General features: G+C 43.5%; 1 long non-coding RNA gene across 3 annotated transcripts in view; it reads left to right on the top strand.

The window, feature by feature from the left end:
- Positions 1-204: 204 nt before the first annotated feature.
- Positions 205-18,883, top strand: part of LOC125963359 (uncharacterized) — a 200,571-nt gene continuing 181,892 nt past the window's right edge. For all 3 annotated transcript variants that reach the window (XR_007475222.1, XR_007475221.1, XR_007475223.1), the window contains exons 1-2: positions 205-371; positions 9,758-9,839. This is a non-coding gene — a long non-coding RNA (uncharacterized LOC125963359). The remainder of the gene's footprint in view (positions 372-9,757; positions 9,840-18,883) is intronic.

Below are 18,883 nucleotides of genomic sequence, written 5' to 3'. Positions count from 1 at the left end.
AGTCAGGTACATTCTTAGGCGTTTAATATGGGGTGTTGAGTCCATTTCGTTGAGCAAGGAGTAGCTCTTGTCTATTCCATATTTGGCTTAAGGAACTTTATCTGTGCTCATTTCAATCTCTGGTTTTATGCAGCACCCCAACTCACCTTTCCCCTTAAGCAAGCATAAGTTGGTTTTCTACATTTGAGACCCTCTTCTGTTTTGTAATCCAGTTCCTGTGTAGCCAAGTTTACATTCCGTGTATTAGTGATATCTTATGATGTTTCTTTTTCTGTGTGACTTATTTCAGTTAGAATCATCATACCTGAATCCACTCATTATGCTGCTAAGGGCCTGATGACACAGATTTCATTGCTGAGTGATATTGCATTGTACGTAAGTACCACAACTTCTTTATCCATTTTTCACTTTCTGCGATATTGAACTTGTACCGTAAAAGAGGTTCTTGTAAACAGAGCCGTCCCAAACTTTGGGCTGGCTGTGTCTTTTTGATTTTAATTTCCCTAAGCTATAGGACCATAAGTGGAAGTGCCCTAGGCTCTGTTGCTTTGTTTTTTAGATGTTTCAGGAAACACCATACACTTCTCCAAGTGGCTGTTGGCAATTTACATCCCGCCCATCAGCATAACAAGGCTCCCAGTTCTCCATGGCCTGTCCTGCCTTTCTGGATTTTTCACTTTTTTCAGATGGCCCTTTTGACCGGGGGGAAGTGAGACTTCATTGTAGTGCAGATTTCCTTTGCAAGCTTGCTTGGTTGGCCAAAAAGGGCGTATGCGTTGTTTCCTGAATATATTCAGGAAAAAACGCATACGCCCTTTTTGGCCAAGTGCATCATTGTCGACGTTCTGCCTCTTTTCCTATGCTTTAAATGCAATTCCAGTCTACCTCCTGAAATCGGTTTCCTGCAATTCTGCCCCGCTTTCAAGTCCTCTTGGCAGCCTTACTTCAGTATATTTTTGGACGATAGCTGTCATTTATAACTCTGCAGGTTTGTGAATTACAGTGCCCCTGAGCTCCTTTCTTCAACTCGCTTTCTTGTGAGCTGGCCGCAACACCGCAGGATTGCTTCAGGCCCTAATCTGGTTCCGACACCGCACGCTGAGCCTTTGGTTAATTCCTCTTCCTGTTGGGAAATGAGAGTTAAATTTGCCCGTCCACACACCTCCAGCTAGTCTCTCATTGGTTCTCCTTATTCCTGTTCATCTTCCGCAGAAATTGCAAACTGGGCCAAACAGGAGGTTAAAGGCACTGACTCTCCAAGTTAGGAGAGTGTTAGTAAAGCGTCTGGAATGTTGCACCCGAGTACCAGGGGACGAGAACTGAGACATATTGGAACACTTCTCCCGATCACACGGTTGATCATACTCTGGGTTCCACATGCATGTTTTAGCTGGAGGAAGAACCCCTTAAACCTGGAGAGTTGAGACCCGTGGAATCGGTACCATGCAATATGACTTCAAAGGGTCTTCATTTGCTCACCGAAACTCTCCAATCGTATCACTGCTGCGTTTATGCCCCTGTACACACGCCTTATTCTCTTTCAGAGACATAGCAATCCATAGGTTTTAAGATAATTACTAGTCAGGTACATTCTTAGGCGTTTAATATGGGGTGTTGAGTCCATTTCGTTGAGCAAGGAGTAGCTCTTGTCTATTCCATATTTGGCTTAAGGAACTTTATCTGTGCTCATTTCAATCTCTGGTTTTATGCAGCACCCCAACTCACCTTTCCCCTTAAGCCAGCATAAGTTGGTTTTCTACATTTGAGACCCTGTTCTGTTTTGCAATCCAGTTCCTGTGTAGCCAAGTTTACATTCCATGTATTAGTGATAACTTATGATGTTTCGTTTTCTGTGTGACTTATTTCAGTTAGAATTATCATACCTGAATCCACTCATTATGCTGCTACGGGCCTGATGACATAGATTTCTTTGCTGAGTGATATTGCATTGTACGTAAGTACCACAACTTCTTTATCCATTTTCCAATTTCTGCGATATTGAACGTGTACCGTAAACGAGGTTCTTGTAAATAGAGCCGTCCCAAACTTTGGGGTGGCTGAGTCTCATTGATTTTAATTTCCCTAAGCTATAGGACCATATGTGGAAGTGCCCTAGGCTCTGTTGCTTTGTTTTTTAGATGTTTCAGGAATCACCATACACTTCTCCCGAGTGGCTGTTGGCAATTTACATCCCGCGCATCAGCATAACAAGGCTGCCAGTTCTCCATGGCCTGTCCTGCCTTTCTGGATTTTACACTTTTTTCAGATGACCCTTTTGACAAGGGGAAAGTGAGACTTCAATTTAGTGCAGATTTCCTTTGCAAGCATGCTTGGTTGGCCAAAAAGGGCGTATGTGTTTTTTCCTGAATATATTCAGGAAAAAACGCATATGCCCTTTTTGGCCAAGTGCATCATTGTCGATGTTCTGCCTCTTTTCCTATGCTTTAAATTCAATTCCAGTCTACCTCCTGAAATCAGTTTCCTGCAGTTCTGCCCCGCTTTCAGTTCCTCTTGGCAGCCTTACGTCAGTATATTTTTGGACGATAGATGTCATTTATAACTCTGCAGGTTTGTGAATTACAGTGCCCCGAACTCCTTTCTTCAACTCGCTTTCTTGTGAGCTGGCCGCAACAGTGCAGGATTACTTCAGGCCCTAATCTGCTTCCGGCATGGCACGCTGAGCCTTTGGTTAATTCCTCTTCCTGGTGGGAAATGAGAGTTAAATTTGCCCGTCCAGTCACCTCCAGCTAGTCTCTCATTGGTCCTCCCTATTCCTGTTCATCTTCCGCAGAAATTGCAAACTGGGCCAAACAGGTGGTTAAAGGCACTGACTATCCAAGTCAAGAGAGTGTTAGTAAAGCGTCTGGAATGTTGCTCCCGAGTACCAGGGGTCGAAAATTGAGACATATTTGAACACCTCTCCCGATCACACGGTTGATCATACTCTGGGTTCCACATGCATGTTTGAGCTGAAGGAAGAATCCCTTAAACCTGGAGAGTTGAGACCCGTGGAATGGGTACCATGCAATATGACTTCAAAGGGTCTTCATTTTCTCACCAAACCTCTCCAATCCTATCACTGCTGCGTTTATGCCCCTGTACACATGCTTGATTCGCTTTCGGAGACATAACAATCCATAGGTTTTAAGATATTTACTAGTCGGATACATTCTTATGCGTTTAGGATGGGGTGTTGAGCCCATTTCGTTGAGCAAGGAGTAGCTCTTGTCTATTACATGTTTGGCTTAAGGAACTTTATCTGTGCTCATTTCAATCTCTGGTTTTATGCAGCACCCCAACTCACCTTTCCCCTTAAGCCAGCATAAGTTGGTTTTCTAAATTTGTGACCCTGTTCTGTTTTGGAATTCAGTTCCTGTGTAGCCAAGTTTACATTCCGTGTATTAGTGATATCTTACAATGTTTCTTTTTCTTTGTGAATTATTTCAGTTAGAATCATCATACCTGAATCCACTCATTATGCTGCTACGGGCCTGATGACATAGATTTTATTGCTGAGTGATATTGCATTGTACGTAAATACCACAACTTCTTTATCCATTTTTCACTTTTTGCAATATTGAACTTGTACCGTAAACGAGGTTCTTGTAAACAGAGCCGTCCCAAACTTTGGGGCGGCTGTGTGTTTTTGATTTTATTTTCCCTAAGCTATAGGACCATAAGTGGAAGTGCCCTAGGCTCTGTTGCTTTGTTTTTTAGATGTTTCAGGAAACACCATACACTTCTCCCGAGTGGCTGTTGGCAATTTACATCCCGCGCATCAGCATAACAAGGCTGCCAGTTCCCCATGGCCTGTCCTGACTTTCTGGATTTTACACTTTTTTCAGATGGCCCTTTTGACAAGGGGAAAGTGACACTTCATTTTAGTGCAGATTTCCTTTGCAAGCATGCTTGGTTGGCCAAAAAGGGCGTATGTGTTTTTTCCTGAATATATTCAGGAAAATCGCATATGCCCTTTTTGGCCAAGTGCATCATTGTCGACGTTCTGCCTCTTTTCCTATGCTTTAAATTCAATTCCAGTCTACCTCCTGAAATCGGTTTCCTGCAATTCTGCCCCGCTTTCAAGTCCTCTTGGCAGCCTTACGTCAGTATATTTTTGGACGATAGCTGTCATTTATAACTCTGCAGGTTTGTGAATTACAGTGCCCCGAACTCCTTTCTTCAACTCGCTTTCTTGTGAGCTGGCCACAACACCACAGGATTGCTTCAGGCCCTAATCTGGTTCCGGTACGGCACACTGAGCCTTTGGTTAATTCCTCTTCCTGGTTGGAAATGAGAGTTAAATTTGCCCGTCCAGACACCTCCAGCTAGTCTCTCACTGGTTCTCCCTATTCCTGTTCATCTTCCGCAGAAATTGCAAACTGGGCCAAACACGAGGTTAAAGGCACTGACTCTCCAAGTCGGGAGAGTGTTAGTAAAGCTTCTGGAATGCTGCACCCGAGTACCAGGGGACGAGAACTGAGACATATTGGAACACGTCTCCCGATCACACGGTTGTTCATACTCAGGGTTCCACAAGCATGTTATAGCTGAAGGAAGAATCCCTTAAACCTTGAGAGTTGAGACCTGTGGAATGGGTACCATGCAATATGACTTCAAAGGGTCTTCATTTGCTCACTGAACCTCTCAAATCCTATCACTGTTGTGTTTATGCCCCTGTACACACGTTTGATTCTCTTTCGGAGATATAGCAATCCATAGCTTTTAAGATACTTACTAGTCAGGTACATTCTTAGGGGTTTAGTATGCGGTGTTGAGCCCATTTCGTTGAGCACGGAGTAGCTCTTGTCTATTGCATATTTGGCTTAAGGAACTTTATCTGTGCTCATTTCAATCTCTGGTTTTATGCAGCACCCCAACTCACCTTTCCCCTTAAGCAAGCATAAGTTGGTTTTCTAAATTTGAGACCCTGTTCTGTTTTGTAATTCAGTTCCTGTGTAGCCAAGTTTACATTCCATGTATTAGTGATAACTTATGATGTTTCTTTTTCTGTGTGACTTATTTCAGTTAGAATTATCATACCTGAATCCACTCATTATGCTGCTACGGGCCTGATGACATAGATTTCTTTGATGAGTGATATTGCATTGTACGTAAGTACCACAACTTCTTTATCCATTTTCCACTTTCTGCGATATTGAACGTGTACCGTAAACGAGGTTCTTGTAAATAGAGCCGTCCCAAACTTTGGGGTGGCTGTGTCTCTTTGATTTTAATTTCCCTAAGCTATAGGACCATATGTGGAACTGCCCTAGGCTCTGTTGCTTTGTTTTTTAGATGTTTCAGGAAACACCATACACTTCTCCCAAGTGGCTGTTGGCAATTTACATCCCGCGCATCAGCATAACAAGGCTGCCAGTTCTCCATGGCCTGTCCTGCCTTTCTGGATTTTACACTTTTTTCAGATGACCCTTTTGACAAGGGGAAAGTGACACTTCAATTTAGTGCAGATTTCCTTTGCAAGCGTGCTTGGTTGGCCAAAAAGGGCGTATGTGTTTTTTCCTGAATATATTCAGGAAAAAACGCATATGCCCTTTTTGGCCAAGTGCATCATTGTCGACGTTCTGCCTGTTTTCCTATGCTTTAAATTCAATTCCAGTCTACCTCCTGAAATCGGTTTCCTGCAGTTCTGCCCCGCTTTCAAGTCCTCTTGGCAGCCTTACGGCAGTATATTTTTGGACGATAGATGTCATTTATAACTCTGCAGGTTTGTGAATTACAGTGCCCCGAACTCCTTTCTTCAACTCGCTTTCTTGTGAGCTGGCCGCAACACCGCAGGATTGCTTCAGGCCCTAATCAGGTTCTGGCACGGCATGCTGAGCCTTTGGTTAATTCTTCTTCCTGGTGGGAAATGAGAGTTAAATTTGCCCGTCCAGACACCTCCAGCTAGTCTCTCACTGGTTCTCCCTATTCCTGTTCATCTTCCGCAGAAATTGCAAACTGGGCCAAACAGGAGGATAAAGGCACTGACTCTCCAAGTCGGGAGAGTGTTAGTAAAGCTTCTGGAATGCTGCACCCGAGTACCAGGGGACGAGAACTGAGACATATTGGAACACGTCTCCCGATCACACGGTTGTTCATACTCAGGGTTCCACAAGCATGTTATAGCTGAAGGAAGAATCCCTTAAACCTTGAGAGTTGAGACCTGTGGAATGGGTACCATGCAATATGACTTCAAAGTGTCTTCATTTGCTCACTAAACCTCTCCAATCCTATCACTGCTGTGTTTATGCCCCTGTACACACGTTTGATTCTCTTTCAGAGATATAGCAATCCATAGGTTTTAAGATACTTACTAGTCAGGTACATTCTTAGGCTTTTAGTATGCGGTGTTGAGCCCATTTCGTTGAGCAAGGAGTAGCTCTTGTCTATTGCATATTTGGCTTAAGGAACTTTATCTGTGCTCATTTCAATCTCTGGTTTTATGCAGCACCCCAACTCACCTTTCCCCTTAAGCAATCATAAGTTGGTTTTCTAAATTTGAGACACTGTTCTGTTTTGTAATTTAGTTCCTGTGTAGCCAAGTTTACATTCCGTGTATTAGTGATATCTTATGATGTTTCTTTTTCTGTGTGACTTATTTCAGTTAGAATCATCATACCTGAATCCACTCATTATGCTGCTACGGGCCTGAAGACACAGATTTCATTGCTGAGTGATATTGCATTGTACGTAAGTACCGCAACATCTTTATCCATTCTTCACTTTCTGTGACATTGAACTTGTACCATAAACGAGGTTCTTGTAAATAGAGCCGTCCCAAACTTTGGGGCGGCTGTGTCTTTTTGATTTTATTTTCCCTAAGCTATAGGACCATAAGTGGAAGTGCCCTAGGCTCTGTTGCTTTGTTTTTTAGATGTTTCAGGAAACACCATACACTTCTCCGAGTGGCTGTTGGCAATTTACATCCCGCCCATCAGCATAACATGGCTCCCAGTTCTACATGGCCTGTCCTGCCTTTCTGGATTTTACACTTTTTTCAGATGGCTCTTTTGATCCGGGGGAACTGAGACTTCATTGTAGTGCAGATTTCCTTTGCCAGCTTGCTTGGTTGGCCAAAAAGGGCGTATGCGTTTTTTCCTGAATATATTCAGGAAAAAAGGCATACACCCTTTTTGGCCAAGTGCATCATTGTCGACGTTCTGCCTCTTTTCCTATGCTTTAAATGCAATTCCAGTCACCTTCTGAAATGGGTTTAATGCAATTCTGCCCCACTTTCAAGTTCTCTTGGGAGCCATACTTCAGTATATTTTGGACGATAGCTGTCATTTATAACTCTGCAGGTTTGTGAATTACAGTGCCCCTGAGCTCCTTTCTTCAACTCGTTTTCTTGTGAGCTGGCCGCAACACCGCAGGATTGCTTCAGGCCCTAATCTGGTTCCGACACGGCACGCTGAGCCTTTGGTTAATTCCTCTTCCTGGTGGGAAATGAGAGTTAAATTTGCCCGTCCAGTCACCTCCAGCTAGTCTCTCATTGGTTCTCCCTATTCCTGTTCATCTTCCGCAGAAATTGCAAACTGGGCCAAACAGGAGGTTAAAGGCACTGACTCTCCAAGTCGGGAGAGTGTTAGTAAAGCGTCTGGAATGTTGCACCCGAGTACCAGGGGATGAAAACTGAGACATATTAGAACACGTCTCCCGTTCACACGGTTGATCATACTCTGGGTTCCACATGCATGTTTGAGCTGAAGGAAGAATCCCTTAAACCTAGAGAGTTGAGACCCGTGGAATGGGTACCATGCAATATGACTTCAAAGGGTCTTCATTTGCTCACCGAAACTCTCCAATCGTATCACTGCTGTGTTTATGCCCCTGTACACACACTTGATTGTCTTTCGGAGACATAGCAATCCATAGGTTTTAAGATACTTACTAGTCAGGTACATTCTTAGGCGTTTAATATAGGGGGTTGAGTCCATTTCGTTGAGCAAGGAGTAGCTCTTGTCTATTCCATATTTGGCTTAAGGAACTTTATCTGTGCTCATTTCAATCTCTGGTTTTATGCAGCACCCCAACTCACCTTTCCCCTTAAGCAATCATAAGTTAGTTTTCTAAATTTGAGACACTGTTCTGTTTTGTAATTTAGTTCCTGTGTAGCCAAGTTTACATTCCGTGTATTAGTGATATCTTATGATGTTTCTTTTTCTGTGTGACTTATTTCAGTTAGAATCATCATACCTGAATCCACTCATTATGCTGCTATGGGCCTGAAGACACATATTTCATTGCTGAGTGATATTGCATTGTACGTAAGTACCACATCTTTATCCATTCTTCACTTTCTGTGACATTGAACTTGTACCATAAACGAGGTTCTTGTAAATAGAGCCATCCTAAAATTTGGGGTGGCTGTGTCCTTTTGATTTTAATTTCCCTAAACTATAGGACCATAAGTGGAAGTGCCCCAGGCTCTGTTGCTTTGTTTTTTAGATGTTTCAGGAAACACCATACACTTCTCCTAGTGGCTGTTGGCAATTTACATCCCGCCGATCAGCATAACAAGGCTCCCAGTTCTCCATGGCCTGTCCTGCCTTTCTGGATTTTACACTTTTTTCAGATGGCCCTTTTGACCGGTTGGAATTGAGACTTCATTGTAGTGCAGATTTCCTTTGCAAGCTTGCTTGGTTGGCCAAAAAGTGCGTATGCGTTATTTCCTTAATATATTCAGGAAAAAACGCATACGCCCTTTTTGGCCAAGTGCATCATGGTCGACGTTCTGCCTCTTTTCCTATGCTTTAAATGCAATTCCAGTCTACCTCCTGAAATCGGTTTCCTGCAATTCTGCCCCGCTTTCAACTCCTCTGGGCAGCCTTACTTCAGTATATTTTTGGACGATAGCTGTCATTTATAACTCTGCAGGTTTGTGAATTACAGTGCCCCTGAGCTCCTTTCTTCAACTCGCTTTCTTGTGAGCTGGCCGCAACACCGCAGGATTGCTTCAGGCCCTAATCTGGTTCCGGCACGGCACGCTGAGCCTTTGGTTAATTCCTCTTCCTGGTGGGAAATGAGAATTAAATTTACCCATCCAGATACCTCCAGCTAGTCTCTCATTGGTCCTCCCTATTCCTGTTCATCTTCCGCAGAAACTGCAAACCGGGCCAAACAGGAGGTTAAAGGCACTGACTCTCCAAGTCAGGACAGTGTTAGTAAAGCGTCTGGAATGTTGCACCCGAGTACCAGGGGTCGAAAATTGAGACATATTTGAATACGTCTCCTGATCACACAGTTGATCATACTCTGGGTTCTACATGCATGTTTGAGCTGAAGGAAGAATCCCTTAAACCTGGAGAGTTGAGACCCTTGGAATGGGTACCATGCAATATGACTTCAAAGGGTCTTCATTTGCTCACCGAAACTCTCCAATCCTATCACTGCTGCGTTTATGCCCCTGTACACACGCTTGATTGTCTTTCGGAGACATAGCGATCCATAGGTTTTAAGATACTTACTAGTCAGTTACATTCTTAGGCGTTTAATATGGGGTGTTGTGTCCTCTTCGTTGAGCAAAGAGTAGCTCTTGTCTATTCCATATTTGGCTTAAGGAACTTTATCTGTGCTCATTTCAATCTCTGGTTTTATGCAGCACCCCAACTCACCTTGCCCCTTAAGCAAGCATAAGTTGGTTTTCTACATTTGAGACCCTCTTCTGTTTTGTAATCCAGTTCCTGTGTAGCCAAGTTTACATTCCGTGTATTAGTGATATCTTATGATGTTTCTTTTTCTGTGTGACTTATTTCAGTTAGAATCATCATACCTGAATCCACTCATTATGCTGCTAAGGGCCTGATGACACAGATTTCATTGCTGAGTGATATTGCATTGTACGTAAGTACCACAACTTCTTTATCCATTTTTCACTTTCTGCGATATTGAACTTGTACCGTAAAAGAGGTTCTTGTAAACAGAGCCGTCCCAAACTTTGGGGTGGCTGTGTCTTTTTGAATTTAATTTCCCTAAGCTATAGGACCATAAGTGGAAGTGCCCTAGGCTCTGTTGCTTTGTTTTTTAGATGTTTCAGGAAACACCATACACTTCTCCAAGTGGCTGTTGGCAATTTACATCCCGCCCATCAGCATAACAAGGCTCCCAGTTCTCCATGGTCTGTCCTGCCTTTCTGGATTTTTCACTTTTTTCAGATGGCCCTTTTGACCGGGGGGAAGTGAGACTTCATTGTAGTGCAGATTTCCTTTGCAAGCTTGCTTGGTTGGCCAAAAAGGGCGTATGCGTTTTTTCCTGAATATATTCAGGAAAAAACGCATACGCCCTTTTTGGCCAAGTGCATCATTGTCGACGTTCTGCCTCTTTTCCTATGCTTTAAATGCAATTCCAGTCTACCTCCTGAAATCGGTTTCCTGCAATTCTGCCCCGCTTTCAAGTCCTCTTGGCAGCCTTACTTCAGTATATTTTTGGACGATAGCTGTCATTTATAACTCTGCAGGTTTGTGAATTACAGTGCCCCTGAGCTCCTTTCTTCAACTCGCTTTCTTGTGAGCTGGCCGCAACACCGCAGGATTGCTTCAGGCCCTAATCTGGTTCCGACACCGCACGCTGAGGCTTTGGTTAATTCCTCTTCCTGTTGGGAAATGAGAGTTAAATTTGCCCGTCCACACACCTCCAGCTAGTCTCTCATTGGTTCTCCTTATTCCTGTTCATCTTCCGCAGAAATTGCAAACTGGGCCAAACAGGAGGTTAAAGGCACTGACTCTCCAAGTTAGGAGAGTGTTAGTAAAGCGTCTGGAATGTTGCACCCGAGTACCAGGGGACGAGAACTGAGACATATTGGAACACTTCTCCCGATCACACGGTTGATCATACTCTGGGTTCCACATGCATGTTTTAGCTGGAGGAAGAATCCCTTAAACCTGGAGAGTTGAGACCCGTGGAATCGGTACCATGCAATATGACTTCAAAGGGTCTTCATTTGCTCACCGAAACTCTCCAATCGTATCACTGCTGCGTTTATGCCCCTGTACACACGCCTTATTCTCTTTCAGAGACATAGCAATCCATAGGTTTTAAGATAATTACTAGTCAGGTACATTCTTAGGCGTTTAATATGGGTTGTTGAGTCCATTTCATTGAGCAAGGTGTAGCTCTTGTCTATTCCATATTTGGCTTAAGGAACTTTATCTGTGCTCATTTCAATCTCTGTTTTTATGCAGCACCCCAACTCACCTTTCCCCTTAAGCAAGCATAAGTTGGTTTTCTACATTTGAGACCCTGTTCTGTTTTGTAATCCAGTTCCTGTGTAGCCAAGTTTACATTCCGTGTATTAGTGATATCTTATGATGTTTCATTTTCTGTGTGACTTATTTCAGTTAGAATCATCATACCTGAATCCACTCATTATGCTGCTACGGGCCTGATGACATAGATTTCATTGTTGAGTGATATTGCATTGTACGTAAGTACCACAACTTCTTTATCCATTTTTCACTTTCTGTGATATTGAACTTGTACAGTAAACGAGGTTTTTGTAAACAGAGCCATCCGAAACTTTGGGGTGGCTGTGTCTTTTTGATTTTAATTTCCCTAAGCTATAGGACCATAAGTGGAAGTGCCCTAGGCTCTGTTGCTTTGTTTTTTAGATGTTTCAGGAAATACCATACACTTCTCCGAGTGGCTGTTGGCAATTTATATCCCGCCCATCAGCATAACAAGGCTCCCAGTTCTCCATGGCATTTCCTCCCTTTCTGGATTTTACATTTTTTTCAGATGGCCCTTTTGACCGGGGGGAAGTGTGACTTCATTGTAGTGCAGATTTCCTTTGCAAGTTTACTTGGTTGGCCAAAAAGGGCGTATGCGTTTTTTCCTGAATATATTCAGGAAAGAACGCATACGCCCTTTTTGTCCAAGTGCATCATTGTCGATGTTCTGCCTCTTTTCCTATGCTTTAAATGCAATTCCAGTCTACCTCCTGAAATCGGTTTCTTGCAATTCTGCCCCGCTTTCAAGTCCTCTTGGCAGCCTTACTTCAGTATATTTTTGGACGATAGCTGTCATTTATAACTCTGCAGGTTTGTGAATTACGGTGCCCCTGAGCTCCTTTCTTCAACTCGCTTTCTTGTGAGCTGGCCGCAACACCACAGGATTGCTTCAAGCCCTAGTCTGGTTCCGGCACAGCACGCTGAGCCTTTGGTGAATTCCTCTTCCTGGTGGGAAATGAGAGTTAAATTTGCCCGTCCAGACACCTCCAGCTAGTCTCTCATTGGTTCTCCCTATTCCTGTTCATCTTCCGCAGAAATTGCAAACTGGGCCAAACAGGAGGTTAAAGGCACTGACTCTCCAAGTCGGGAGAGTGTTACTAAAGCTTCTGAAATGTTGCACCGAAGTACTAGGGGATGAAACCTGAAACATATTTGAACACGTCTCCCGATCACACGGTTGATCATACTCTGGGTTCTACATGCATGTTTTAGCTGAAGGAAGAATCCCTTAAACCTGGAGAGTTGAAACCCGTGGAATGGGTACTATGCAATATGAATTCAAAGGGTCTTCATTTGCTCACCGAACCTCTCCAATCCTATCACTGCTGCGTTTATGCCCCTGTACACACGCTTGATTCTCTTTCGGAGACATAGCAATCCATAGGTTTAAGATACTTACTAGTCAGGTACATTCTTAGGCGTTTAATATGGGGTGTTGAGTCCATTTCGTTGAGCAAGGAGTAGCTCTTGTCTATTCCATATTTGGCTTAAGGAACTTTATCTGTGCTCATTTCAATCTCTGTTTTTATGCAGCACCCCAACTCACCTTTCCCCTTAAGCAAGCATAAGTTGGTTTTCTACATTTGAGACACTGTTCTGTTTTGTAATCCAGTTCCTGTGTAGCCAAGTTTACATTCCGTGTATTAGTGATGTCTTATGATATTTCTATTTCTGTGTGACTTATTTCAGTTAGAATCATCATACCTGAATCCACTCATTATGCTGCTATGGGCCTGATGACATAGATTTCATTGCTGAGTGATATTGCATTGTATGTAAGTACCACAACTTCTTTATCCATTTTTCACTTTCTGCGATATTGAACTTGTACCGTAAACGAGGTTCTTGTAAACAGAGCCGTCCCAAACTTTGGGGTGGCTGTGTCTTTTTGATTTTAATTTCCCTAATCTATAGGACCATAAGTGGAAGTGCCCTAGGCTCTGTTGCTTTGTTTTTTAGATGTTTCAGGAAACACCATACACTTCTCCCGAGTGGCTGTTGGCAATTTACATCCCGCCCATCAGCATAACAAGGCTCCCAGTTCTCCATGGACTGTCTTGCCTTTCTGGATTTTACACTTTTTTCAGATGGCCCTTTTGACCGGGGGGAAGTGAGACTTCATTGTAGTGCAGATTTCCTTTGCAAGCTTGCTTGGTTGGCCAAAAAGTGCGTATGCGTTTTTTCCTGAATATATTCAGGAAAAAACGCATATGCCCTTTTTAGCCAAGTGCATCATTGTCGACGTTCTGCCTCTTTTCCTATGCTTTAAATGCAATTCCAGTCTACCTCCTGATATCGGTTTCCTGCAATTCTGCCCCACTTTCAAGTCCTCTTGGCAGCCTTACTTCAGTATATTTTTGGATGATAGCTGTCATTTATAACTCTGCAGGTTTGTGAATTACAGTGCCCCTGAGCTCCTTTCTTCAACTCGCTTTCTTGTCACCTGGCCGCAACACCGCACGATTGTTTCAGGCCCTAATCTAGTTCCAGGAAGGCACGCTGAGCCTTTCGTTAATTCCCCTTCCTGGTGGGAAATGAGAGTTAAATTTGCCCGTCCAGACACCTCCAGCTAGTCTCTCATTGGTTCTCCCTATTCCTGTTCATCTTCCGCAGAAATTGCAAACTGGGCCAAACAGGAGGTTAAAGGCACTGACTCTCCAAGTCGGGAGAGTGTTAGTAAAGCATCTGGAATATTGCACCCAAGTACCAGGGGAGGAAAACTGAGACATATTGGAACACATCTCCCGATCACATGGTTGATCATACTCTGGGTTCCACATGCATGTTTTAGCTGAAGGAAGAATCCATTAAACCTGGAGAGTTGAGACCCGTGGAATGGGTACCATGCAGTATGACTTCAAAGGGTTTTCATTTGCTCACGAATCCTCTCCAATCCTATCACTGCTGCATTTATGCCCCTGTGCACACGCTTGATTCTCTTTTGGAGACATAGCAATCCATAGGTTTTAAGTTACTTACAAGTCAGGTACATTCTTAGGCCTTTAACATGGGGTGTTGAGTCCATTTCGTTAAGCAAGCAGTAGGTCTTGTCTATTACATATTTGGCTGAAGGAAATTTATCTGTGCTCATTTCAATCTCTGGTTTTATGCAGCACCCCAACTCACCTTTCCCCTTAAGCAAGCATAAGTTGGTTTTCTATATTGAGACCCTGTTCTGATTTCTAATCCACTTCCTGTGTAGCCAGGTTTACATTCCGTTTATTAGTGATATCTTATGATGTTTCATTTTCTGTGTGACTTATTTCACTTAGAATCATCATACCTGAATCCACTCATTATGCTGCTACGGGCCTGATGACATAGATTTCATTGCTGAGTGATATTGCATTGTACGTGAGTACCACAACTTCTTTATCCATTTTTCGCTTTCTGCGATATTGAACTTGTACCGTAAATGAGGTTTTTGTAAACAGATCTGTCCCAAAGTTTGGGGTGGCTGTGTCTTTTTGATTTTAATTTCCCTAAGCTATAGGACCATAAGTGGAAGTGCCCTAGGCTCTGTTGCTTTGTTTTTTAGATGTTTCAGGAAACACCATACACTTCTCCCATGTGGCTGTTGGAAATTTACATCCCGCCCGTCAGCATAACAAGGCTCCCAGTTCTCCATGGCCTGTCCTGCCTTTCTGGATTTTACACTTTTTTCAGATGGCCCTTTTGACCCGGGGGAAGTGAGACTTCATTGTAGTGCAGATTTCCTTTGCAAGCTTGCTTGGTTGGCCAAAAAGGGCGTATGCGTTTTTTCCTGAATATATTCAGGAAAAAATGCATATGGCCTTTTTGGCCAAGTGCATCATTGTCGACGTTCTGCCTCTTTTCCTATGCTTTAAATGCAATTCCAGTCTACCTCCTGAAATCGGTTTCCTGCAATTCTGCCCTGCTTTCAAGTCCTCTTGGCAGCCTTACTTCAGTATATTTTTGGATGATAGCTGTCATTTATAACTCTGCAGGTTTGTGAATTACAGTGCCCCTGAGCTCCTTTCTTCAACTCGCTTTCTTGTGAGCTGGCCGCAACACCGCAGGATTGCTTCAGGCCCTAATCTGGTTCCGGCACGGCACGCTGAGCCTTTGGTGAATTCCTCTTCCTGGTGGGAAATGAGAGTTAAATTTGCCCGTCCAGACACCTCCAGCTAGTCTCTCATTGGTTCTCCCTATTCCTGTTCATCTTCCAGAGAAATAGCAAACTGGGCCAAACAGGAGGTTAAAGGCACTGTATCTCCAAGTCGGGAGAGTGTTAATAAAGCGTCTGGAATGTTGCACCCGAGTACCGGGGGACGAGAACTGAGACATATTGGAACACGTCTCCCGATCACACGGTTGATCATACTCTGGGTTCCACATGCATGTTTTAGCTGAAGGAATAATCCCTTATACCTGGAGAGTTGAGACCCGTGGAATGGGTACCATGCAATATGACTTCAAAGGGTCTTCATTTGCTCACTGAACCTCTCCAATACTATCAGTGCTGCTTTTATGCCCCTGTACACACGCTTGATTCTCTTTCAGAGACATAGCAATCCATAGGTTTTAAGATAATTACTAGTCAGGTACATTCTTAGGCGTTTAATATGGGGTGTTGAGTCCATTTCGTTGAGCAAGGAGTAGCTCTTGTCTATTCCATATTTGGCTTAAGGAACTTTATCTGTGCTCATTTCAATCTCTGGTTTTATGCAGCACCCCAACTCACCTTTCCCCTTAAGCAAACATAAGTTGGTTTTCTAAATTTGAGACCCTGTTCTGTTTTGTAATCCAGTTCCTGTGTAGCCAAGTTTACATTCCGTGTATTAGTGATGTCTTATGATATTTCTATTTCTGTGTGACTTATTTCAGTTAGAATCATCATACCTGAATCCACTCATTATGTTGCTACGGGCCTGATGACATAGATTTCATTGCTGAGTGATATTGCATTGTACGTAAGTACCACAAATTCTTTATCCATTTTTCACTTTCTGCGATATTGAACTTGTACCGTAAAAGAGGTTCTTGTAAACAGAGCCGTCCCAAACTTTGGGGTGGCTGTGTCTTTTTGATTTTAATTTCCCTAAGCTATAGGACCATAAGTGGAAGTGCCCCAGGCTCTGTTGCTTTGTTTTTTAGATGTTTCAGGAAACACCATACACTTCTCCGAGTGTCTGTTGGCAATTTACATCCCGCCCATCAGCATAACAAGGCTGCCAGTTCTCCATGGCCTGTCCTGCCTTTCTGGATTTTACACTTTTTTCAGATGGCCCTTTTGACCGGGGGGAAGTGAGACTTCATTTTAGTGCAGATTTCCTTTGCAAGATTGCTTGGTTGGCCAAAAAGGGCGTATGCGTTTTTTCCTGAATATATTCAGGAAAAAACACATATGGCCTTTTTGGCCAAGTGCATCATGGTCGACGTTCTGCCTCTTTTCCTATGCTTTAAATGCAATTCCAGTCTACCTCCTGAAATCGGTTTCCTGCAATTCTGCCCCGCTTTCAAGTCCTCTTGGCAGCCTTACTTCAGTATATTTTTGGACGATAGCTGTCATTTATAACTCTGCACGTTTGTGAATTACAGTGCCCCTGAGCTCCTTTCTTCAACTCGCTTTCTTGTGAGCTGGCCGCAACACCGCAGGATTGCTTCAGGCCCTAATCTGGTTCCGGCACGGCACGCTGAGCCTTTGGTTAATTCCCCTTCCTGGTGGGAAATGAGAGTTAAATTTGCCCGTCCACACACCTCCAACTATTCTCTCATTGGTTCTCCCTATTCCTGTTCATCTTTCACAGAAATTGCAAACTGGGCCAAACAGGAGGTTAAAGGCACTGACTCTCCAAGTCGGGAGAGTGTTAGTAAAGCATCTGGAATGTTGCACCCGAGTACCAGGGACGAGAACTGAGACATATTGGAACACTTCTCCCGATCACATGGTTGATCATACTCTGGGTTCCACATGCATGTTTTAGCTGAAGGAAGAATCCCTTAAACCTGGAGAGTTGAGACCCGTGGAATGGGTACCATGCAAAATGACTTCAAAGGGTCTTCATTTGCTCACCGAACCTCTCCAATCCTATCACTGCTGCGTTTATGCCCCTGTGCACACGCTTGATTCTCTTTCGGAGACATAGCAATCCATAGGTTTTAAGTTACTTACAAGTCAGGTACATTCTTAGGCATTTAACATTGGGTGTTGTGTCCATTTCGTTAAGCAAGCAGTAGGTCTTGTCTATTACATATTTGGCTGAAGGAACTTTATCTGTGCTCATTTCAATCTCTGGTTTTATGCAGCACCCCAACTCACCTTTCCCCTTAAGCAAGCATAAGTTGGTTTTCTAAATTGAGACCCTGTTCTGTTTTGTAATCCAGTTCCTGTGTAGCCAAGTTTACATTCCGTGTATTAGTGATATCTTATGATGTTTCATATCCTGTGTGACTTATTTCACTTAGTATCATCATACCTGAATCCACTCATTATGCTGTTACGGGCCTGATGACATAGATTTCATTGCTGAGTGATATTGCATTGTACGTGAGTACCACAACTTCTTTATCCATTTTTCACTTTCTGCGATATTGAACTTGTACCATAAACGAGGTTTTTGTAAACAGATCTGTCCCAAAGTTTGGGGTGGCTATGTCTTTTTGATTTTAATTTCCCTAAGCTATAGGACCATAAGTGGAAGTGCCCTAGGCTCTGTTGCTTTGTTTTTTAGATGTTTCAGGAAACACCATACACTTCTCCCGTGTGGCTGTTGGAAATTTACATCCCGCCCGTCAGCATAACAAGGCTCCCAGTTCTCCATGGCCTGTCCTACCTTTCTGGATTTTACACTATATTCACATGGCCCTTTTGACCCGGGGGAAGTGAGACTTCATTTTAGTGCAGATTTCCTTTGCAAGCTTGCTTGGTTGGCCAAAAAGGGCGTATGCGTTTTTTCCTGAATATATTCAGGAAAAAACGCATATGGCCTTTTTGGCCAAGTGCATCATTGTCGACGTTCTGCCTCTTTTCCTATGCTTTAAATGCAATTCCAGTCTACCTCCTGAAATCGGTTTCCTGCAATTCTGCCCTGCTTTCAAGTCCTCTTGGCAGCCTTACTTCAGTATATTTTTGGATGATAGCTGTCATTTATAACTCTGCAGGTTTGTGAATTACAGTGCCCCTGAGCTCCTTTCTTCAACTCGCTTTCTTGTGAGCTGGCCGCAACACCGCAGGATTGCTTCAGGCCCTAATCTGGTTCCGGCACGGCACGCTGAGCCTTTGGTGAATTCCTCTTCCTGGTGGGAAATGAGAGTTAAATTTGCCCGTCCAGACACCTCCAGCTAGTCTCTCATTGGTTCTCCCTATTCCTGTTCATCTTCCAGAGAAATAGCAAACTGGGCCAAACAGGAGGTTAAAGGCACTGTATCTCCAAGTCGGGAGAGTGTTAATAAAGCGTCTGGAATGTTGCACCCGAGTACCGGGGGACGAGAACTGAGACATGTTGGAACACGTCTCCCGATCACACGGTTGATCATACTCTGGGTTCCACATGCATGTTTTAGCTGAAGGAATAATCCCTTAAACCTGGAGAGTTGAGACCCGTGGAATGGGTACCATGCAATATGACTTCAAAGGGTCTTCATTTGCTCACTGAACCTCTCCAATACTATCACTGCTGCTTTTATGCCCCTGT

This window comes from Orcinus orca, unplaced genomic scaffold, assembly GCF_937001465.1.
Source record: "Orcinus orca unplaced genomic scaffold, mOrcOrc1.1 scaffold_34, whole genome shotgun sequence".
Taxonomy (NCBI): domain Eukaryota; kingdom Metazoa; phylum Chordata; class Mammalia; order Artiodactyla; family Delphinidae; genus Orcinus; species Orcinus orca.
Note: the sequence above shows the minus strand (reverse complement) of the source record. Positions and strands in the feature narration are given on the sequence as shown.